Genomic DNA, 25,025 nt, shown 5'->3' with positions numbered 1-25,025 from the left:
ATTAAACTTTCTTTTTTCAGGGGTGTGTGTTTTAGAAAGGCTGTATTTATTACTATACTTAGTTGGTATAAACATGTCCCTGTCAACTAGACCCAGTTTTGGTAGGTTTTGAACTTGCCTAAGTCATTTATACCTTTAGCTTCATTATCATCTGTTTCATGTTGTGGATGTGTTAAGAAAATAAGATAATACATCCAATCAAATAAAAATATACAACTGGTTTAGTATAATCGCCAGTCAATAAAGTTCATTGAAGTATGTAAGTAAATTGCTATAATGAGGGCTTACATGTTCTATTGTATACATACATTTTTAAAACACATTTATGTTACAGTTGTTGGGAATTATGTATGTGTAGGCATTGTTGTCTGTAGAGAGATTTCTGTCTCCTGCAATGTCACTTCCCACAAAGTCTCTCATACAGGGCTGTTTCTAAACAATTTGGCTCCTAGTGCGAGATTTAAAAATCCCACCATTGACATTAAAAAATGTTCCCCCGAAAAATAAGCTCCTTGCAAGGGGTCGTGGCTTAGCTGAAATGGGTGTGATCTTGCTAAAATGGGTGTGGTCTCATCTGAAAAGACTACCTCACACCCCAGTTTTTGACCCTGCACCAACAGATCACGGCCCTCACAGGGTAAAAAAAATAATTCCACCATATTAAGCCCCACACAGAAATGCCCCATGCACCATATTATGCCACACACCACAATGCCCTTGATACATTATAACCTACAGTAAAGCTTCTAATTATGTTTAAATTACCTGCTCATTGCCAAGGGTTTCACGTGCTGGTTGTCATGCTTGTTGCCAGGGGTTTCATGCTTTGGGATTATTTATTATTTATAAGTTATTTATATAGAGGACACATTTTCCACAGTGCTTTCCAGAGAATATTTGGCCATTCACATCAGTCCCGGCCCATTGGATCTTACAATCTATATTCCCTACCACATGTACACGCACACACATTCACGCTAGGGTTAATTTTTTGTTGGGATTCAATTAACCTACCAGTATATTTTTGGATTGTGGGAGGAAACCAGAGTAACCGGAGGAAACCCACCCAAGTACGGGGAGAATATACAAACTCCACACAGTTGGGCCATGGTGGGAATCGAACCCATGACCTCAGTGCTGTGAGGCAGTAATGCTAACTATAACACCATCCGTACTGATCCATGCTGGTAGTCAGGGGTTTCATGATCTGGGATGGGTTTTATGATCATTGCCAGGGCTGTGCAATGCTAGTTGCCAGGGCTGTGTAATGCCAGTTGCCAGGGCTCTGTAATGCTAGTTGCCAGGGCTGTGTAGTGCCCTTTGTAAGGGGTGTTTACAGCGCCCGGCTGTCCAGCCACCTTCCAGCCCACCAGCATCTCCCTCCTCCTCCTCCTGCCCACACGATGCTCTGTCCTGAGTCCTGGTGCTCCCCCTTATCCCCGTCATTAGTACTCCACTCGTGGGCGGAGATTCGCATAATGATGCATTTGCATCATGACGTAACAACACAAATACATTATTATGGGAAACTCCACTCCCCGAGCAGAGTAGAAATGATGGGAAGGAGGGGGAGCACCAGGATCCACCAAAGGAGCTGCGGCGGGCACCCCATGTGACGGCACGCCTCACCTGCCACAAGAAATGGCTGTACTCTCATAGTACTGAAAAAGGATCTACATGGTGCAGCAGTACATCAGATTTGAAACAACATCGCAGGGTTCTAATGTCCAGCACGTATGCAACAAGCACCTGAAAACCACACACAATGCAATATTAGTTATGTTAATGTTTTATTGACCAATTTATCAGAAAGAAAAACATGTCCAATGATGTTATAGAACAATTAAATTGAAATATACAGTATGTATATCATTATTAAAAATGGCATATTAAATTTAACCAAGTACATTTTTAAGCGCTGCAGTCAATTTCATGCCAACAAATTTCACAGCTTCTGCAGCCACTCCCTTCTCATTTCTCATTTCTTCACTGTCGGAGAGACACTGTTGTATTTCCCTTTCTTCAATCTCATTGTTGCTTTCCTCCTCTCTACACCAAAGAGACAAAAATGTATTATCATCAAATACAGTAGTAGTAAATCCAAACGTAAACTATGATTAGTGATTTCTATCTAATTATGAGCAGTATGTCAGGGTGAGACTAATTATTGATGAATTAACACTTGAATTGTTAAGAAGTATTTGATTCAGGGAAATGACAAATGATGTTTGAAGAAGCTTGAACTGACAACTAAAAAAAAAGAAGACATTCACATTCTTAAAAGAGAACAAGGGGTACATTTACTAAAGGTCGGTTTTAAATTGATCTAAATCAATATTTTGTTTCAGGGGCTAAATCTGACATTTATTAACTTTTAAAAATCAATATCAAATTCAAATCAAATTTAAATCAAATATCAAATATCAAATTCAAATCAAAATCAAATGCACGCACAATATTGGTGGCATTGTCCAATATCACAAATCCCCAGGAGATTCTAAGTGGGGTAAGCCATTGTGCGATGATGTCCCTCAGTTTCCTTAAGAGGTTGACAGCGGTGTGCCTCTTATGGAAACCGGTGATACACAGCGTAGCCTGCCTAGGAACGAGCTTGGCATTTGGGAGAAGCTGCTACTGGTGCCACTGCTGTTGTTGCTGCAGGAGGCAATACATCTACCCAGTGTGCTGTCAGTCATGTAGTCCTCAGTTTGCCCTGCTCCACTTGTCCACATGTCCATGGTAAAGTGGACAGTGGGTACAACCGCATTTTTCAGGACACTGAGGACACTTTTCTTAATGTCCCTGTACAGTCAGGGAATCACTTTCCTAGTAAATTGGAATCTAGATGGGATTTGGTACTGGGGACACACTACCTTCATCAATTGTCTAACTCCCACTTCACTAATGGCAGATACCGGATGCACGTCTAACACCAACATAGCTGTCAAGGCCTCAGTTATCAGCTTTGTAACAGAATGACTGCTGTCATATTTCATCTCATTGCAAAATGTCTGTTGGACAGTCAATTGGTTAGTTGAAGTATTACAAGTGGTCTTCTGACTTCCCTTTGGGACGATGATCGACTCCCAGCAGCAACAGCAGTAGGAGGTGATTCTTTATCTTTCCCTATTTTACCCTCCAAATTTTTGTTCTCCATTATATTTCTGGAGTTATATAACAATATGCAGCACAGGAGAGCATACCTCTACACCACACAGGGCAATCCCTGTAAAAGTTATTTGGATTAAATATTAATGACCCCTTTATTATGAGTAAATAATATAGAGCACAGGACAGCACTACTGAACTTATATGGCAGCACCACTGGACTGGATTTATAGGGCAGTACCAATGGATTTATACGGCAGTACCACTGTACTTATACGGCAGTATCACTGGACTTATACGGCAGCATCACTGGACTTATACGGCAGTACCACTGGACTGGATTTATACGGCAGTACCACTGGATTTATATGGCAGTACCACTGGATTTATACGGCAGCACCACTGGTCTTATATGGCAGTACCACTGGTTTTATGTGGCAGTACCACTGGTTTTATACGGCAGTAGCACTGGACTGGATTTATACAGCAGTACCAATGGACTGGATTTACATGGCAGTACCACTGGACTTATACGGCAGTACCACTAGACTAATATGGCAGTATCACTGGACTTATAAATCAGAACCACTGCACTTATACGGCATTACTACTGGACTGGATTTAAACGACAGTACCACTGGGCTTATAGAGCAGTACCACTGGACTGGATTTTATACGGCAGTACCACTGGAGTGGATTTATATGGCAGTTCCACTGGACTGGATTTATACAGCAGTACCAGTGGACTGAATTTCTACGGCAGTACCACTGGACTTATACAGCAGTACCATTAGACTTATATGGCAGTATCACTGGACTTATTTGGCAGTACCACTGGACTTATATGGCAGTACCAATGGACTGGATTTATATGGCAGTAACACTGGACTTATATGGCAGTATCACTGGACTTATATGGTAGTACCACTGGACTTATATGGTAATACCACTGGACTGGATTTATATGGCAGTACCACTGGAGTGGATTTATATGGCAGTATCACTGGATTTATATGGCAGTACCACTGGACTTATACGGCAGTACCACTGGACTTATACGGCAGTACCACTGGACTTATGGACTTTTACGGCAGTATTGCTGGACTTATACGGCAGTACCACTGGACTGGATTTATACAGCAGTACCACTGGATTTATACAGCAGTACCACTGGACTTATATGGCAGTATCACTGGACTTATACAGCAGTACTACTGGACAGGATTTATACGGCTGTACCACTGGACTTATATGGCAGTACCACTGGAATTATACAGCAGTACCACTGGACTTATGGCCGCACAGGGACACCACCACTGGACTGATGCAGGACAACACAGCACCACTGCACTGGACTGGACTTATACAGCAGCACTAGACATATGGCAGCAGAGGACACCACCATGGTGACTGGACTGATGCAGCACAGGGACGCCACCACTGGACTGATGCAGGACAACACAGCACCACTGCACTGGACTGGGCTAATACAGCAGCACTGGACATATGACAGCAGAGGACACCACCACTGTGACTGGACTGAAGCAGCACAGGGACACCACCACTGGACTGAAGCAGGACAACACAGCACCACTGCAATGGACTGGACTTATACAGCAGCAGTGGACATATGGCAGTAGAGGACACCACCACTGTGACTGGACTGATGCAGCACAGGGACACCGCCCTGGACTGATTCAGGACAACACAGCACCACTGCACTGGACTGGAATTATACAGCAGCACTGGACATATGGCAGCAGAGGACACCACCACTGTTACTGGACTGATGCAGCACAAGATACCACCACTGGACCGATGCAGCACAAGACAGCACTGGAATGACACATAAGACAGAGCAGGTTGCCACACCACTTTCCTGCACAGATAGACACTGAGCAGAGAGACACATCCTCCTACTACACTCTCTAGGACTGGAGTGAAAATGGCCACAATGCGCGGCTCCTTACATGGAAGCCAAAACCCACGAGAATCCGACAGCGGGATTATGATGTTTTGCCTTATTCTGGTTTCCGAGTCTGGCGGAGTGTCCTGAGCCGGGCTCAGATCCGGGCTTGTGATGTGACGTTCGTGGGTGGAGGGATGGGGGGGGGGGGAGGGTTGGTTCTCAGAGAACCGAACCCACTCATCTCTACTTTTTATGTTTCTAAGATGCACAATTTCAGAGTCTAGTCATATGGTGCAAAACTATTAAGTGAATGAGGATACATCTGCAAATGCAGATACCTTTGAGATTGGATAAGCCAACAAGACATTTATAATCACCTCACTCTAGTAGATGATATCAATGTACTGTATATGTTTGTAAGACTAACAAAAAACAGATATGTCTGCAGATGTATTGGATAACAACTTTGTAATAATATATTACTTCACATTACATAAAATAAGGAGAAACTAAGAAAACATGTAGTATCCCTATTTAAAAGATATGATCCTAGTTTGCACAGATATTGGTATGAATCTCTCACAATGAAAGGCATTTTATATGCCAGCTGTGCTCACCATACCGGCGCCGGGTTCCCGATAGCCGGTATACCGACAACTGTTCTCCCTCTTGGGGTATCCATGACACCCCTGGAGGAAGAATAAATACCGTGGCATGCATAGCGTGCCACTGTGCCTGCAGCATGGCGAGTGCAGCGAGCCCACAAGGAGCTCTTTTGCACTCACCCCGCTGCCTGCATGCCGATGGTCGGAATCCTGGCACCGGTATGCTGGGCGCTGGGATTCCAAACACAGGCAAAACATAGTAGACCCCTCACAACAGTCCTGGGCAATGCACACTGAACCCAGCAGAACTTCTCTTTAAGGCTATAACATGAAGAAACTGGTTCCCAAAGTGAGCGCTACTGCTTCCTTAGTGAATAGGATTACATAGGAGGCTGTTTTGATTTAACAAAATGTTACATTAATCACTGTCTTTTTGTGTAATATTTCTTGGCCACAAAGTGATGTGTATGAGTCTAAGAAATCTCAGGGCCATTTTAGGAAATTAAATAAAAATTGGAACCACTGCAATAAAGATTTCCAGCATGATAAAACATCCCACCCATTTCATTTGTTTGGTCCTTCCATGGATTATTTCTATACTGAATATGGTGGATCCAACTAAGCCCAGGCTTAGCCTTCCAGAGCCTAATTCAGACCTGATCATAGATGTGCTAAATTTAGCACATCTACGATCAGTCACACAGACATTCGGGGGGACGCCCAGCACAGGGCTAGTCCTCTGACATATCAGACCCGACCACCCGGCACAAGTACAAAAGTATTGCACGATGCTTTTGTACTGAAAGAGTAGTTCCCTGCCAGCACAGCTCCTGCGCACTGGCATGAGCCACTCGTCGCTGTAAGGGTCGTAGTGGCTGCGTGTGACGTCAAGCAGCCGCCACGGCCCGCACCCCCAATGGTCTGGGCATGCCTGCGTTGCCCAGATTGTGCCCCCTAAATGGCAAACAAATTCTGTCAGTACAAGCAGCTCTTGGTAGATGCTTTTATAACGTGTCTGTATCCTTTATTAGCAACATAGTTACACATTCTACCTGTGACTCATACAATACTGTAAGTGTTTCAATATTGTAGCTATTTCGGTGAGATCAATTTCCATCAGCACAAGCAGCACAAGCAGCTATTACTCATACATTACTGTAGGTGTTTCAATATTACAGCTATTGCGGTGAGATCAATTTCCAACAACATAAGCAGCTATTACCCAGGAAAGGGGGGGGGGGAGTGAAAATTCAATGGTACAAAAATATGATGGATTAATTGATGGGAAAGAAGATGGAGATAGATGTTTGGTAAGTCAATTACTATGTCTGAACAAACTTCAATAATAATAGATGGAATACGACCTGTTCATACATGGGATGAAGGAAGATATCCATAATCAATACAATACTATATAATGAACATCTAACAGGTATTTATATAATACACTAAGGGGGACATTTACTAAGCAGCGATAAGAGCAGAGAAGTGAGCAAGTGGAGAAGTTTCCCATGGCTACCAATCAGCACTGAAGTAACATCTATAATTTGAATACTGTAGAATTATACAGAGCTGCTGATTGGTTGATGGGGCCACTTCTCCACTGGCTCACTTCTCTGCTCTTATCACTGCTTAGTAAATGTCCCCTTATATCTCAGAACATATCATGTTTTGAAAACGTTAGACTGATCAATCTTGGTAATCGATTAGAAGGGCCTCAGACAGCCCTGCATACTTTTGTGAATATACCGGTCACGTGACCGGAGAGACTGGATCACGGAAAATAAATATACGTCACAGAAAAATGTGACAATGATTGGTGCTTAGGAGCCTGTGCACCGGTATAAATTTCAGATCCGGGAGGCAATCTGGTTAGCCTCAGAAGAAGCAACTGTGAAACGTGCATCAGGCCTCCCTGCGCACATGGCGTCCGCCATCGTATAATGCCGATATAACATAAACACCCTATACACACTCCCGGAAGGAAATAACTACTTAGAAAGGAAAATTGTGTAGATAGAAAATGTGTATTTAGATAGAAAATGTGTATCAAGATAGTCTTGTGCATCACAGAAATATAACGTGTCAAATCTGGCTACTATTCTAACATCTTACTTCCCGGAAGGGTGCAATTATATAGATAGAAAATGTGTACGTAGGTAGTCCTATATATAACAGTGGTTCAACGTGTTAATACTCCGACTATTGTACTCAGTATACTTTACCATAGTACACAGGTGCATATGAGTTATAGCTAGATCATGTAACTGTGTTGTTAACAAAAGACACAGATACGGTGTAACAATATTTATTAACAGAAGGTAGCTTTATACGTATGGTGTCCGCCACTGCACAATGTAGATATAATACCAAAAATAAAAAGAACATCCTATACACACACCCGGAAGGAAATAGTTACTTAGATAGAGCACATATAATTTGGGACAGCCTTATATATTACAGTAACATAACGTGTAAATAGTTTAGGTCACGATCTTGTCACATTCCCCGGAAGGGTGTTATTATTTAGATAGAATGTGTGCTCTTAGGTAGCTCTATACACAGCAGCGGTATAATGTGCTAATGTCTCTATTATTGCACTCAGTATACGTCAATATAATACTCTGCATTTACTATATGTGTAGCATAACATCCCATATGCAGGGCTGAGACAGCCGTCGGCTGTCTGGCATGCACTAGTACACTGAGGCATGCGCAGTTCAGACCTGATTGGTTGCTGTGTGAAAACGCACAGCAGCGATCAGGTCTGAATTAGTTGGTTATTTCCCTTCCTTCTCCTGTTTTTTACCCCTTTCACCCTCCCTTGTTTTATTTCCCAGCCACTACTTTAAATGTTATCTAAAATCAAGCTTGAGGGCAATTATGCTCTTTCAGACAAATTTGCTTAAAATATTAAATCCATAACATACTGTTACTGCCAAATTATAAATGTTAACTTGCAGATTGTCTGACACTGACATGTAAAATGTACGGAGTATATATTAGTTGCTGCCCTTAACCACTTGCTAAAACTGTTAGTGAATGTCATCAACAGTAATCTTAAGTATCACAAAATAGCAAAGTAAATGTCTAAAACATCAATAGTTGTGTAATAAGTAGTAGTATTTTGTCAACAAACTAAAATTGAATTTAAATAAAACAAAATAAAATGAATTTATATAAACAAATATGAAATGGTGTTCAATAAATTTGACAACTTACTTCACTGCTTTCCCAAGTTGTACAAGGCAGGCAAGGGCCACAGCTGTCACCAGTATTACAAATCTGGGCGTCATCTTGGGATTCTAAGAATCTGTTCAATAGCATACATGACAATTACTTTCTACATGTAGACATAATTTACAAGTTTTTTCATCCTATTTTTAAATGATACAGTAAATGCTCCTTTGTGGACTTTTTATTTTGGGTTCAAATGTGGAAAATTTTAATGGAATCCAATACACACATACACTCTCTAGTTACACCTTGTCTACATTAACAATCTTACTTTTATCAGCAGATTTCCGACATGCGGAATGGTTTGACTGCACAATCCTCTATATCTAATCCCCACCAAATTATCTGCCAAGTTTTAGTGCTACAGATTAACATGGAGAGCTATACAAATGATTTAATTTAAGGCTAATAAAAGAATGTTTATGTCACAGAGGTGTAAATAGGGAACTGGATACAAATGGTACAAAGAACTGCAAACTCTCTAAATAGTCATATTTCAGGGAACCTCATCTCCTCCCAGTCTTCAAACCCGGAATCTATTTGCCAATGTCATTTGCCTCCTCTGTCTTTCCCCACCTTGACTCTCCTTTTTACTATCTGCCCTTAACTTTGCACATCCAAAATTGACTTCATACATCATGACATCACATCCCAGCAACCTTCCTCCTCCTTTCCCTGACTACCCCACTCCGGTGATTTTACCAATTCTTACTTCTTTTTCCCCTATATCTGGAGATGAAGTTATGTCCTTTATACCATCCTCCCCATCTGTCTTCCTCCCCAGTTGACAATATCCCCTCCCACTTCCTCCCTACCTCTCTCCTTCTGCCTGTTCCCATCTTGTCCACCTAAACAATCTTTTCCTCTCATCAGTCACTCTCCTCTCCACATTCTCTTGTCTCCCTTTTTATTAAAAAAACAACCCTTGATCCTAACACTCTCTCCAACTACTGACCCATCTCTCTCCTCCCTTTTGCCTCCAAACTCCTTGTGCATATTGTAAACAATGACCCTACTGGTTTTTGTGACCCATTTCAGTCTGGCTTCCATCCCAGTGAAATTGCCCACACAAAGTCTGCAATGACCTCCTATCCACGAAATCCAATGGTTGCTACTCTCTGCTTATTTTGTGTGACAGCTCTGCTCTTTTTGACACTTTGGACTACTTCACTTCCTTGCACTGCATAATACTGACCTCTCCTGGCAGTCCTCCTATCTCACTTTCCCCATCTTCCACTAACAGTTGGTGTTCCAAAAGGTTCAGTTCTTGACCTCTTCTTTTCTCTGTCTATACGTCCTATTTAGGTAAGCTCTTTAGCTCCTTTGACTTCAAATATCATCTCTTATGCTAATGTTACTCAAATCTACAGTACCTTTCCTCTGCTGACCTCTCACCTTTATCCTTACTCACCCTTCCAACTGTCTCTCTGCTATCTCTTCTTGGATGTCCCAGTGCTTTCTTAAACTTAACATGTCTAAGACAAGAGCTGATCATCTTCACACCCTACTGTATAACTTCAACTTCCACAATTTCATTATCTAATGACACCACAATTATCTCCTCTAGCCTTCAAGAGCATAATTTTATGTGGAGTTCTGTTGTTAGTACTTCTTAAAATTCATCATTATTGCTGAATTATAGCAATTACTCTACGTCAGTCTGCACAGTATTTCTTCCCTAGTAATGGGGGTCACTATTTAGGTATTAAACTTCTGCCAACCACTTACTTTTCATATTTTTTTTTAGAAACTAAGATTTTACTATTAGAATAAACATGTTTGACTTGAACAAGAAAGTAGTATCTACCTAACTACAATTAGTTATTTCTGTTTTACAAGTGCTAATAACAATGCAAAATAAAATAACTGTAGAAAAATAAATGATTTTCCAGTATATGAAATACAAAAATCAGTAAGAGTATGAGCCATACTCACCTTCTGTCCTTGTTGAAGATAGCACAAGCTTTTTCTCCAAGAGTACTAAATTATTTGAGCTTTTTATATTGTAGAGGTGAGAGTTATTCTATTCTTAGTTATTTGAGATAAATATGCCATACAAGTCACAAGCAGCTGCATACCTCCCAACTTTCTTCTTTAAGAAAGAGGGACACATGCACGGCGAAGCCGCACACACTCCCAAAAAGGGGCGCAGCCTATGAAAAGGGGGCATGGCTTAACTGGAGGACCCGCAATCGTAAACCCCACCCCCATTTTCCTCAGTGAGGGGGCATGCCCCCTCTCCTCCTGTCTCCACTGTATAGACGATGTGCACATGCGCACAGCATCTATTCACCGCTGCTCTGCTTAGCAGAGCAGCAGTGACAGGACCCTCCCAACTGCCCCCCCCCCCCACCGCAGGACACTGCGGCCCGCGGGTAGGACAGCGGGGCAGTCCCAAAAAAAGGGACTGTTCTGCAAAAATTGGGACAGTTGAGAGGTATGCAGCTGGTATGACACCAGAAATGTACTACAACACAAGTTTGTGATTTATCACGTTATAATGTGAACCTAAACCTCATACGGTTCTCACATGATATTATATCTATGAAGTTTCAGCTGTCCTCAAAAAAGACAGAGTGTAAAACCACTTTAAGGGGCACGTTCAATTGGAAGCATGCAAAATTTCAGTCAGCCATTTTGTTTTTTATATTCAACTAGCTGTTCTACTCGTTTTTCACATAGGACTGTCTGATCCTCACTGATGTAAATATAAATGAGTGTTAAAAATGTAGGAAATCAATAGAGATGTAAGTTACAGACGTCTTAATGTAAGTAAATATCTATCCATGGTTCTTGCCATTAACTGTGGAGCACCCACAGCAGATACGGTAAAAATTGACAAGACCATTTTTGTATTTTATTAAATTCTAAACACTGGAGGTGCAATCCAACTTATGATCCGATTGTCTACTTGGGTGTCATCGTTCATGCAATACAACCCATGCATTGGTAATGATATCATTATGCCAACCCCCTTTTTATCCCATTAGGGGAGGTTTATTAAAATTCTAATTACGTAGTTTTCCTATTTCCCACCTGCAGAACACCTATGTTAAATTTCAGCTTCCTAACATATCGGGAAGTAAAAGAATTAGTGATGAGTCAGTGAATGAGTGAGTGAGGAGGGCTTACACACACACACACACACACACACACACACACACGCACGCACGCACGCACGCACGCACGCACGCACACACACACACACACATGCAAAAAATGTAGCCAAAAATCTCACACCTTGTTGTATATGCCCCCATTAAGTTCTTCTTCTAAAACATTGCTTAGACTACCTTTATTACACTGGTTGATTGTCCATATTAAAGTTATTTTCAGGATATACACTAACACTGCACAGCATAAGTTCACTAAATGAACAGGAAAAGTTTTTCTATAAATCTCAATTTTTGCAAATGTATATTTTATGTATTTCTAAACATTTAGTCACAAGTTTAAAATGGTAAAAGGAAAAAAAATTAAAAATACAATAAAGTAACTATATTATTGCACAAATAGCAATAGAGCTGGAATACAAAATATAAAGGGGAGTGGAAGGAAGAAAGCAGGGTTGAGGAGCATGGTTGTCTAGCTTCTCAAATATGAAAAAAAATGTTCAGGAAAGGGTTACGCTGACCATGTGAAAGGGAGCCATGACTGTAAGGTCAAATTGAGGGAAAGAATGTAGCACATATACGCAGGCAATAGGAATGGTGGGAGTCTCTAAGATACACTTTATATGCATTCTCTTTAATCTTGGTAGAGATCAAACTAGATGCCACAGCAGCCCTAATGATTTTCCTACTGTTCCCATACAGTGGGTGCACCTAGGTCCCTTTCCCATTCATTTTCATGCCAATTTCCATCAACAAATATGCAATCAAGGAGATGTAGTACAGTGTAGAGATCAAACCTTTAAGCAGAGGAGCAGGAAGGCAGAGCTGTTTAAATGGTAAAGTAAGCCCCAACAGTAGAGATCCCACAATATTTCTGTGCTATACAAAGTCTAGCAAAGAAGGTGGATGAGAATCCCAGGAGAAAATTATGTTTCTACAATGGAATGATAGATATGGGTGGAACGTGGCGAGGAACTTGCAGGCCTCCCAAATCTGAAAATAGAACAATTAAGTCGGGAAAGGTTTGATAATATTGTTAAGTAACTATATAGAGAGAAAAATAAATCTGTGTTCTATATCAGGCACAAGAATAAAAAATAAAAATACATATAAAAATAAAACTATATATGCTGGTCAGTCTATTATAGCTGCTGCTCCCAACAGGTAATCTGGACAATTACCACTAAATAACATTAGAAATTATATAAAGTTAATATATAACTGACAGCACAATATTAAGATAACAGTTTTAAAAATTAGAAAATAAAATTACATTAGTTAAAAACAATTGCCCTACATAAATCCACAGCATTCCATCTAAACATCAAGCAGTATAAAAATACTTGATTTTATAAATGTCCATCCACGGTATGAAGTTGATGATCACAACTAGAGATGAGCGGGTTCGGTTCTCAGAGAACTGGACCGTACCAAACTTCACCATTCAAGTGCGGTTCCGAGACAGTTTCGGGTTTTCCTGCCTGACTTGGAAATCAGAACGAGGCAAAACATCATCATCCCACTGTCAGATTCTCGCGGGGTTTGGATTACATATAAGGAGCAACGCGTCCCCACCATTTTCACTCCGGCATTGGAGAGTGTAGAGAGAGGATGTGTCTGTATTTGTCCAGTCACAGTGTTTGTGTCCTCTTGCTGCCATATGTCCATTACGGCTGTGTTGTGCTGTATCAGTTCAGTGTTGCTGTGTTGTGCTGCAACAGACCAGTGGTAGTGTCCTGGCCATCAGTCATTCCAGTGACCAGGCAGTCACAGTGGTATATGCTGCTGCTATATGTCCACTGCTGCCATATTATAATAATAATAATAATAATAAGAACAACAACAACAACAACAACAACAACAAGTCCCTTAAAGTGTTGCTGTGTTATGCTGCATCAGACCAGTGGTAGTGTCCTGCCATCAGTCATTCCAGTGACCAGGGAGTCACAGTGGTTTAAGCTGCTGCTATATATCCACTGCTGCCATATTATAATAATAATAACAACAAAACCAAGTCCCTTACAGTGTTGCTGTGTTGTGCTGCATCAGAGCAGTACTAGTGTCCAGGCCATCAGTCATTCCAGTGACCAGGCAGTCACAGTGGCATATGCTGCTGCTATATGTCCACTGCTACAGTATTATAATAATAATAATAACAACAAGAACAGGTCCCTTACGGTGTTGCTGTGTTGTCCTGCATCGAGACCAGTGGTAGTGTCCTGGCCATCAGCCATCAGTCATTCCTGTGCCGCATATTGTGTTATATAACTCCAAAAAAAAATGGAGAACAAAAATTTGGATGATAAAATAGGGAAAGATCAAGAACCACTTTCTCCTAGTGCTAAAGTTGCTGCCACTAGCCATGACATAGATGATGATATGCCATCAACGTCGTCTGCCAAGGCCGATGCCTAATGTGATAGTAGAGGGCATGTAAAATCCAAAAAGCCAAAGTTCAGTAAAAAGACCCCAAAAAGAAATTTGAATGGTCTGAGGAGAAACGTAAACTTGCCAATATGCTATTAATGACACAGAGTGGCAAGGAACGGCTAAGGCCCTGGCTTATGTTTATGACTAGTGGCGCAGCTCCACATGACGATGGAAGCCCTCATCCTCCTGCTAGAAAAATTAAAAGAGTTAAGCTGGAAAAAGCACAGAAAAGAACTGTGCGTTCTGAGATGGTATCACAAATCCTCAAAGAGAGTCTAAGTGTGTTGGTGGTTGCGATGCCTGACCATCCTATCTCTGGATGGGAAGAGGTGGCTTCTTCCACCATTTGAATGCCCCCTGCAAGTGCTGGAAGTAGCACCCACAGTTTAGTTCCTTGAAATTGAAGATGTCACTGTTGAAGTACACCAGGATGAGGATATGGGTGTTGCTGGCGCTGAGGAGGAAGTTGACAATGAGGATTCTGATGGTGATGTGGTTTGTTTAAGTCAGGCACCAGGGGAAGCACCTGTTGTCTGTGGGATGAAGAAGTCCATTGTGATGCCTAGGCAAACTACCAATAAAGCCACCTCTTCGGTGTGGAATTATTTTTCCACAAATCCAGACAACAGGTGTCAAGCCATCTGTTGCCTCTGTCAATCTGTAATAAGCAGGGGTAAAGATGTTAACCACCTAGGAACATCCTCCCTTATACGTCACCTGCAGCGCATTCATCATAAGTCGGTGTCAAGTTGTGAAACTTTGGGTAAGAGCGTAAGCAGTCCACTGACACCTAAATTCCTTCTTCCTCCTGTTCCCAAGCTCCTGTAAGCCACACCACCAACTCCCTCAACGTCAACTTCCTCCTCAGTCAGGAACGTCAGTAGTCCTACAGGCCATGTCACTATCAAGACTGAGGAGTCCTCTCCTAACTGGGATTCCTCCAATGGATCCTTGAGTGATACGCCTGCTCTTGCTGCCACTGCTGTTGTTGCTGTCGATCGTCATCCCAGAGGGGAAGTTGGAACACCACTTGTACTACTTCCAGTAAGCAAGTGACTGTCCAACAGTCCTTTGTGAGGAAGATAAAATATGACAGCAGTCATCCTGTTGCAAAGCGGATAACTGAGGCCTTGACACTTATGTTGGTGTTAGACGTGCATCCGGTATCTGCCATTAGTGCAGTGGGATTTAGACAATTGATGGAGGTATTGTGTCCCCGGTACCAAATCCCATCTAGCTTCCACTTCACTAGGCAGGCGATACTGAGAATGTACAAAGACGTCAGAAAAAGAGTCACCAGTGTCCTACAAAATGTGGTTGTATCCAGTGTCCACTTAACCACAGACATGTGGACAAGTGTAACAGGGCAGACTAAGGACTATATGACTGTGACAGCCCACTGGGTAGATGTATGGCCTCCCACAGCAACAACAGCAGTGGCAACCGTAGCAGCATCTTGCAAATGCCAACTCATTCCTAGGCAGGCTACGCTATGTATCACATCTTTCCATAAGAGGCACACAGCTGACAACTTCTTTCGGAAACTGAGGGACATCATGGCAGATCGGCTTACCCCAATTAGACTCTCCTGGGGATTTGTGATATCGGACAATGCCACCAATATTGTGCGTGCATTACATCTAGGCAAATTCCAGCACGTCCCATGATTTGCACATACAATTAGTTTGGAGGTGCAGAATTTTTTGAAAAATGACAGGGGTGTGCAGGAGATGCTGTCAGTGGCCCAGAAAATTGCGGGCCACTTTTGACATTCTGCCACCGCGTGCTCAAGATTGGCGTGACAGCAAACACTCCTGAACCTACCCTGCCATCAACTGAAGCAAGAGGTGGTAATGAGGTGGAATTCAACAATCTATATGCTTCAGGATGGAGGAGCAGCAAAAGGCCATTAAAGCCTATACATCCATTTACGGTATAGGCAAAGGAGGGGGAATGCACCTGACTCAAGTGCAGTGGAGAATGATTTCTGCCTTGTGCAAGGTTTTCCAACCCTTCGAACTTGCCACACGTGAAGTCAGTTCAGACACTGCCAGCTTGAGTCAGGTCATTCTCCTCATCAGGCTTTTGCAGAAGCAGCTGGAGAAATTGAAAGAGGAGCTAAGACAGAGCAATTCCGCAAAGTATGTGGGACTTGTGGATGGAGCCCTTCATTCGCTTTGTCAGGATTCAAGGGTGGTCAATCTGTTGAAATCAGAGCACTACATTTTGGCCACCGTCCTCGATCCTAGGTTTAAAGCCTACATTGTATCTCTCTTTCCGGCAGACACAAGTCTGCAGAGGTGCAAAGACCTGCTGGTGAGTAAATTGTCAAGTCAAGCGGAACCTGTCAACAGCTCCTCCTTCAATTTCTCCAGCCACTGGGGCTGCCAGGAAAAGGATAAGATTTCCTAGCCCACCCGCTGGCGGTGAAGCAGGGAAGTGAGGAGTGAGTGCTGACATCTGTTCGGACTGATGGACCTGCCAACAATTCCTGACATGTCTACTGTCACTGCATATGATTCTGTCACCATTGAAAGAATGGTGGAGGATTATATGAGTGACAGCATCCAAGTAGGCATGTCAGACAGTCCGTATGTATACTGGCAGGAACAAGAGGCAATTTGGATGCCCTTGCACAAACTGGCTTTATTTTACCTAAGTTGCCCCTCCCCCCCCTCCAGTGTGTACTCTGAAAGAGTGTTTAGTGCAACCGGTAACCTTGTCAGCGATCGGCGTAGGAGGTTACAACCTCAAAATGTGGAGAACATGATGTTCATCAAAATGAATTATAAATTCCTCCGGGAAGACCATTACCAGCAATTGCCTCCAGATAGTACAGAGGGACTGGGATGGGGAATTCCAGAGGGGACGAGTTAATACTCGAGAAGAGATAGTCAGGATTGACACTTAGCCAAAATCGCACAGAACCAGGATCGCAAGCACACTCATTATGTGCTTGCGATACTGGCTAAGTGCCGACCCGGCCCCCAGTCGCACAGCGAGAATCGGATAAGTCCGAATCTCACCGTGTGTACACGGCCTTAAGGTGTGTACACACAGTGAGATCCTTGCTATATCCGATTTTGACTTTGCGATTTCCCTTGAACTCCCCCAGAGCCCAGATAGCACAGATAGTACAGATTTTGACTATCTGTGCTTGAGATTTTGCCTCTCCTTGCACAAACTGGCTCTACAGAGGCATGATGTCCACCTCCTCCTCATCGTCCGATTCCTCACCCCTTTCACTGTGTACATCCCCCTCCTCACAGATTATTAATTCGTCCCCACTGGAATCCACCATCTCCGGTCCCTGTGTACTTTCTGGAGGCAATTGCTGGTGAATGTCTCCACGGAGGAATTGATTATAATTAATTTTGATGAACATCATCTTCTCCACATTTTCTGGAAGTAACCTCCTACGCCGATTGCTGACAAGGTGAGCGGCTGCACTAAACACTCTTTCGGAGTACACACTGGTGGGGGGGCAACTTAGGTAAAATAAAGCCAGTTTGTGCAAGGGCCTCCAAATTGCCTCTTTTTCCTGCCAGTATACGTACGGACTGTCTGACGTGCCTACTTGGATGCGGTCACTCATATAATCCTCCACCATTCTTTCAATGGTGACAGAATCATATGCAGTGACAGTAGACGACATGTCAGTAATCGTTGGCAGGTCCTTCAGTCCAGACCAGATGTCAGCACTCGCTCCAGACTGCCCTGCATCACCGCCAGCGGGTGGGCTCGGAATTCTTAGCCTTTTCCTGAGAGCCCCAGATGCGGGAGAATGTGAAGGAGGAGCTGTTGACGGGTCACGTTCCGCTTGACTTGACAATTTTCTCACCAGCAGGTCTTTGAACCTCTGCAGACTTGTGTCTGCCGGAAAGAGAGATACAACGTAGGTTTTAAATCTAAGATCGAGCACGGTGACCAAAATGTAGTGCTCTGATTTCAACATATTGACCACCCGTGAATCCTGGTTAAGCGAATTAAGGGCTCCATCCAAAAGTCCCACATGCCTAGCGGAATCGCTCTGTTTTAGCTCCTCCTTCAATGTCTCCAGCTTCTTCTGCAAAAGCCTGATGAGGGGAATGACCTGACTCAGGCTGGCAGTGTATGAACTGACTTCACGTGTGGCAAGTTCAAAGGGTTGCAGAACCTTGCACAACGTTGAAATCATTCTCCACTACGCTTGAGTCAGGTGCATTCCCCCTCCTTTGCCTATATCGTAGGCAGATGTATAGGCTTGAATGGCCTTTTGCTGCTCCTTCATCCTCTGAAGCATATAGAGGGTTGAATTCCACCTCGTTACCACCTCTTGCTTCAGATGATGGCAGGGCAGGTTCAGGACTGTTTGCTGGTGCTCCAGTCTTCGGCACGCGGTGGCTGAATGCCGAAAGTGGCCCGCAATTCTTCAGGCCACCGACAGCATCTCTTGCACGCCCCTGTCGTTTTTTAAATAATTCTGCACCACCAAATTCATTGTATGTGCAAAACATGGGACGTGCTGGAATTTGCCCAGATGTAATGCACGCACAATATTGGTGGCGTTGTCCGATGTCACAAATCCCCAGGAAAGTCCAATTGGGGTAAGCCATTCTGCGATGATGTTCCTCAGTTTCCGTAAGAGGTTGTCAGCTGTGTACCTCTTATGGAAAGCGGTGATACAAAGCGTAGCCTGCCTAGGAACGAGTTGGCATTTGCGAGATGCTGCTACTGGTGCCGCCGCTGCTGTTCTTGCTGCGGGACGCAATACATCTACCCAGTGGGCTGTCACAGTCATATAGTCCTGAGTCTGCCCTGCTCCACTTGTCCACATGTCCGTGGTTAAGTGGACATCGGGTACAACTGCATTTTTTAGGACACTGGTGACTCTTTTTCTGAGGTCTGTGTACATTTTCGGTATCACCTGCCTAGAGAAATGGAACCTAGATGGTATTTGGTACCAGGGACACAGTACCTCAATCAAGTCTCTAGTTCCCTGTGAATTAACGGTGGATACCGGAAACACGTTTCTCACCACCCAGGCTGCCAAGGCCTGAGTTATCCGCTTTGCGGCAGGATGACTGCTGTGATATTTCATCTTCCCCGCAAAGGACTGTTGGACAGTCAATTGCTTACTGGAAGTAGTACAAGTGGTCTTCCGACTTCCCCTCTGGGATGACGATCGACTCCCAGCAGCAACAACAGCAGCGCCAGCAGCAGTAGGCGTTACACTCAAGGATGCATCGGAGGAATCCCAGTCAGAAGAGGACTCGTCAGACTTGACAGTGACATGGCCTGCAGGACTATTGGCTTTCCTGTATAAGGAGGAAATTGACACTGAGGGAGTTGGTGGTGTGGTTTGCAGGAGCTTGTTTACAAGAGGAAGAGATTTAGTGGTCAATTGACTGCTTTCGCTGTCATCCAAAGTTTTTGAACTTGTCACTGACTTCTGATGAATGCGGTCCAGGTGACGTATAAGGGAGGATGTTCCTAGGTGGTTAACGTCCTTACCCATACTTATTACAGCTTGACAAAGGCAACACACGGCTTGACACCAGTTGTCTGCATTTCTGTTGAAATAATTCCACACCGAAGAGGTGATTTTTTTTTGTATTTTGACCAAGCATGTCAATGGCCATATTCGTCCCACGGACAACAGGTGTCTCCCCGGGTGCCTGACTTAAACAAACCACCTCACCATCAGAATCCTCCTTGTCAATTTCCTCCCCAGCGCCAGCAACACCCATATCCTCATCCTGGTGTACTTCAACAGTGACATCTTCAATTTGACTATCAGGAACTGGACTACGGGTGCTCCTTCCAGCACTCGCAGGGGGCGTGCAAATGGTGGAAGGCGCAACCTCTTCCCGTCCAGTGTTGGGAAGTTCAGGCATCGCAACCGACACAATTGGACTCTCCTTGGGGATTTGTGATTTAGAAGAACGCACAGTTATTTGCTGTGCTTTTGCCATCTTAACTCTTTTAAGTTTTCTAGCATGAGGATGAGTGCTTCCATCCTCAGGTGTAGCTGAAACACTAGCCTTGAACATAGGCAAGGGCCTCAGCCGTTCCTTGCCACTCCGTGTCGTAAATGGCACATTGGCAAGTTTACGCTTCTCCTCAGACGATTTTGATTTAGATTTTTGGGTCATTTTACTGAGCTTTATTTTTTGGGATTTTACATGCTCTCTACTATGACATTGGGCATCGGCCTTGGCAGACGACGTTGATGGCATTTCATCATCTCGGCCATGACTAGTGGCAGCAGCTTCAGCACGAGGTGGAAGTGGATCTTGATCTTTCCCTATTTTACCCTCCTCATTTTTGTTCTCCATTTTTTAATGTGTGGAATTATATGCCAGTAAAATATCAATAGCAATGGCCTACTACTATATATACTGCGCACAACTGAAATGCACCACAGGTATGGATGGATAGTATACTTGACGACACAGAGGTAGGTAGAGCAGTGGCCTACTGTACTGTACTGCTATATATTATATACTGGTGGATAGCAAACTGAAAAACTGAAATGCACCACAGGTATGGATGGATAGTATACTTGACGACACAGAGGTAGTTAGAGCAGTGGCCTACTGTACCGTACTGCTATATATTATATACTGGTGGAGAGCAAACTGTGCAAAACTGAAATGCACCATAGGTATGGATGGATAGTATGCTTGACGACAAAGAGGTAGGTAGAGCAGTGGCCTACTGTACCGTACTGCTATATAGTATATACTGGTGGTCAGCAAACTGTGCAAAACTGAAATGCACCACAGGTATGGATGGATAGTATACTTGACGACACAGAGGTAGGTAGAGCAGTGGCCTACTGTACCGTACTGCTATATATTATATACTGGTGGACAGCAAACTGTGCATAACTGAAATGCACCACAGGTATGGATGGATAGTATACTTGACGACACAGAGGTAGGTAGAGCAGTGGCCTACTGTACCGTACTGCTATATAGTATATACTGGTGGTCAGCAAACTGTGCAAAACTGAAATGCACCACAGGTATGGATGGATAGTATACTTGACGACACAGAGGTAGGTAGAGCAGTGGCCTACTGTACCGTACTGCTATATATTATATACTGGTGGACAGCAAACTGTGCAAAACTGAAATGCACCACAGGTATGGATGGTTAGTATACTTGATGACACAGAGGTAGGTAGAGCAGTGGCCTACTGTACCGTACTGCTATATAGTATATACTGGTAGTCAGGAAACTGTGCAAAACTGAAATGCACCACAGGTATGGATGGATAGTATACTTGACGACATAGAGGTAGGTAGAGCAGTGGACTACTGTACCGTACTGCTATATATATAGTTATACTGGTGGTCAGCAAAATTCTGCACTGTCCTCCTACAATATACTACAATGAAGCACAGATATGGAGCGTTTTTCAGGCAGAGAACGTATAATACTGGTGGTCACTGGTCAGCAAAACTCTGCACTGTCCTCCTACTATATAATACTGCTGGTCCCCAGTCCCCACAATAAAGCAATTAGCACACTGAGCACAGATATTTGCAGCACACTGAGCACAGTCAGATATGGAGCGTTTTTCAGGCAGAGAACGTAGATATTTGCACTTGCAGCACACTGAGCACAGATATTTGCAGCACAATTTGCAGCCCTCTGAACATAGAAACTGAGAGGACGCCAGCCACGTCCTCTCACGATCATCTCCAATGCATGAGTGAAAAATGGCGGCGACGCGCGGCTCCTTATATAGAATACGAATCTCGCGAGAATCCTACCGCGGGATGATGACATTCGGGCGCGCTCGGGTTAACCGAGCAAGGTGGGAGGATCCGAGTTGCTCGGACCCGTGAAAAAAAAGGTGAAGTTCGGGCTCATCACTAAGTGGGGGTCATTCCGAGTTGTGAGCAGTATATAGTAGGACAGCTACGATCATTTTCCCTGACATGCGGGGGGGGGGGTGGGGGGGACGCCCAGCACAGGGCTAGTTCGGCCCGCATATCAGTGCCGGCCCCCATGCACAAATACAAGAGCATCGCACAATGGCGATGCTTTTGTATTTCTGAAGTAACTCCCAGCCAGCGCAGCTCCTGCAGCTGGCCGGGAGTTGTTCGTCACTGCAGCTGGCCACAGCGGCTGCGTGAGATGTCATGCAGCTGCCGCAGCCTGCCGCCCCAACGGTCCGGCCGCACCTGCGTTGGCCGGACCGCACCCCCTAAATGCCGGCTTAACGCTGCCGTCCAGCCCCCTTCCGCCCAGCGACCGCATCTGCCTCAGAGGCGATTGCTAGGCACCGACGGCTGCCATGCGCCGGTGCACTGTGGTGCCGGCGCATGCACAGTTCTGACCCGATCCCTGCACTGCGATAAACTGCAGCGAGCGATCGGGTCGGAATGACCCCCATTATTCCTTTAACTTGGGACACTCATGAATTACACAGGTTCTGTTGCTGCTTAAAACCAGGTGAAATGTAGGCTTGTAGTCAACCAGCCACAGAACCTGTGTAATTCATGAGTCCCAGCTTAAAGGGATAATATGGTCAGCCTATATTACATTCACATTGAATCCATTCATCTGCAAAGCAAATGCTAATTACATACCTCCCAACTTCTGTGCTCTGGGAGTCGGGACACGCAGCGGCCGAAGCCAAAAAGGGGCGGGACTTCTGGAATTGGGAATGGGTCTCACAGTAAGGGGCATGGCCTATTGCCATGACCCCTGTTTTCATCATTTTGGGGGGCGTGTCCAATGCTCCATGAGCTGCTGGACAGCCCCCGGCTCCCCTCTTTGTGCTGATAGATACCGTGCACATGCGGACGGCATCTATTCAGTGGGGTCACTGGCTGCTTTACAAAGCAGAGCAGCGGTGATCACTACCACTCATAACTGCCCCCCCCCCCCGCCTGTGGGACACTGTGACCCGCGGGTGGGACAGCGGGACAGTGTCCAATTAGCAGGACTGTCCCGCTGAAATCGGGACAGTTGGGAGGTATGTAATTACTGCATACAAAGAAAAAGGTTGCAGGTGCACAATTCAAACATTACCAATTTATTAATAATAATAATTGCAATAAAATGTTGCATTTTAAGTGAGGTTCTTCGCATAGTTATGGCCATAAGTAACGGCTTGCCCACCGCGTCCAGGTGACCTCATTAGTCGGGTAAGTCCCTAACATTTTGGGGGGTACAAATCTAGGGTGCGGGACCCCCCAAAAATGTAATGACCCCTGATGTGTACTGTACCCTGTGAGCTAGGACTGTATTTGTGTATTGTTTACTGCACAGTGCTAGAACAGGAAGTCTCATCTCTGGCTCTGAATAGAGCTGTGCATCACTGGTGCTGCAGACAGAAACACTGGGGCTAATCCAGACCTAAATTTAGCACATCTACGATCAGCTTCCCTAGTCCGCCTCGCATGTCAGGCCCTGCCCCATTGCAGAAGTACAAAATCAGTGCACGGCGGTGATGCTTTTGTACTTGAAGAGTAGCTCCCCACCAGTACAGCTCCTATGCGCTGGCAGGAAGCTACACATCGCTGTGAGGGTCGCAGCGGTCACACAGCCACGTGGTCCGCCCCCTGCACGTTACGGGCACGCCTGACCCTAAAATGGCGGCCGAATGCCGCCAGCCTGCCCCCTCCTGCCCAGCTAATGCTTCTGCCTGTCAATCAGGCAGAGGTGATCACAGGGCTGAGATGGCCATTGGCTGTCTGGCATGCGCCGGTGCACTGCGGCACCAGCGCATGCGCAGTTCAGACCTGATTGGCTGCTGTGCGAAAATGCCCAGCACCGATGAGATTTGAATTAGACCCATTGTCAGATCTTATTAGAGGTGTGCACTGGAAATTTTTCGGGTGTTGCGTTTTGGTTTTGGATTCGGTTCCGCGGCCGTGTTTTGGATTCGGACGCGTTTTGGCAAAACCTCCCTGAAATTTTTTTGTCGGATTCGGGTGTGTTTTGGATTCGGATGGTTTTTTTTCAAAACCCCCTCAAAAACAGCTTAAATCATAGAATTTGGGGGTAATTTTGATCCTATAGTATTATTAACCTCAATAACCACAATTTCCACTCATTTCCAGTCTATTCTGAACACCTCACACCTCACAATACTATTTTTAGTCCTAAACTTTGCACCAAGGTCGCTGGGTGACTAAGCTAAGCGAGCCAAAAGGGCGGCACAAACACCTGGCACATCTAGGAGTGGCACTGCAGTGTCAGACAGGATGGCACTTAAAAAAATTGGCCCCAAACAGCACATGATGCGAAGAAAAGAGAAAAAGAGGTACACTGTGGTCGCTGGACGGCTAAGCTAAGCAACACAAACACCTCAATATCACAGGAATTATTAATTCTAATCAATGGTATTATTGGTCCAAATCACTGGAAGAAAATGACAAAATCACCGGAATTATTTGTTCTAATCAACGGTATTATTGGTCCAAATCACTGGAAGAAAATGACAAAATCACTGGAATTATTTGGCAAGCTCACTGTAATTAATAATTATAACTCACTGATATTAATTGGTAAAATCTCGCTATCGCCTGCCTAGTGAAGTGGAATCTAGATGGGATTTTGGACCGGGAACACAATAACTTCATCAATTGTCTAAATCCCACTGCACTAATGGCGGAAAAT

At 44.2% G+C, this 25,025-nt stretch overlaps 1 long non-coding RNA gene across 1 annotated transcript in view; it reads right to left on the bottom strand.

Annotated features, from left to right (window-relative positions):
* Positions 1-1,773: 1,773 nt before the first annotated feature.
* LOC135051186 (uncharacterized) overlaps positions 1,774-25,025 on the bottom strand; it is a 148,518-nt gene continuing 125,266 nt past the window's right edge. The window contains exons 2-3 of the long non-coding RNA XR_010242102.1: positions 8,845-8,935; positions 1,774-2,049 (exon numbers count right to left, since the gene is read on the bottom strand). This is a non-coding gene — a long non-coding RNA (uncharacterized LOC135051186). The remainder of the gene's footprint in view (positions 2,050-8,844; positions 8,936-25,025) is intronic.

Source organism: Pseudophryne corroboree, chromosome 2 (genome assembly GCF_028390025.1).
Source record: "Pseudophryne corroboree isolate aPseCor3 chromosome 2, aPseCor3.hap2, whole genome shotgun sequence".
Classification (NCBI taxonomy): Eukaryota; Metazoa; Chordata; class Amphibia; order Anura; family Myobatrachidae; genus Pseudophryne; species Pseudophryne corroboree.
Note: the sequence above shows the minus strand (reverse complement) of the source record. Positions and strands in the feature narration are given on the sequence as shown.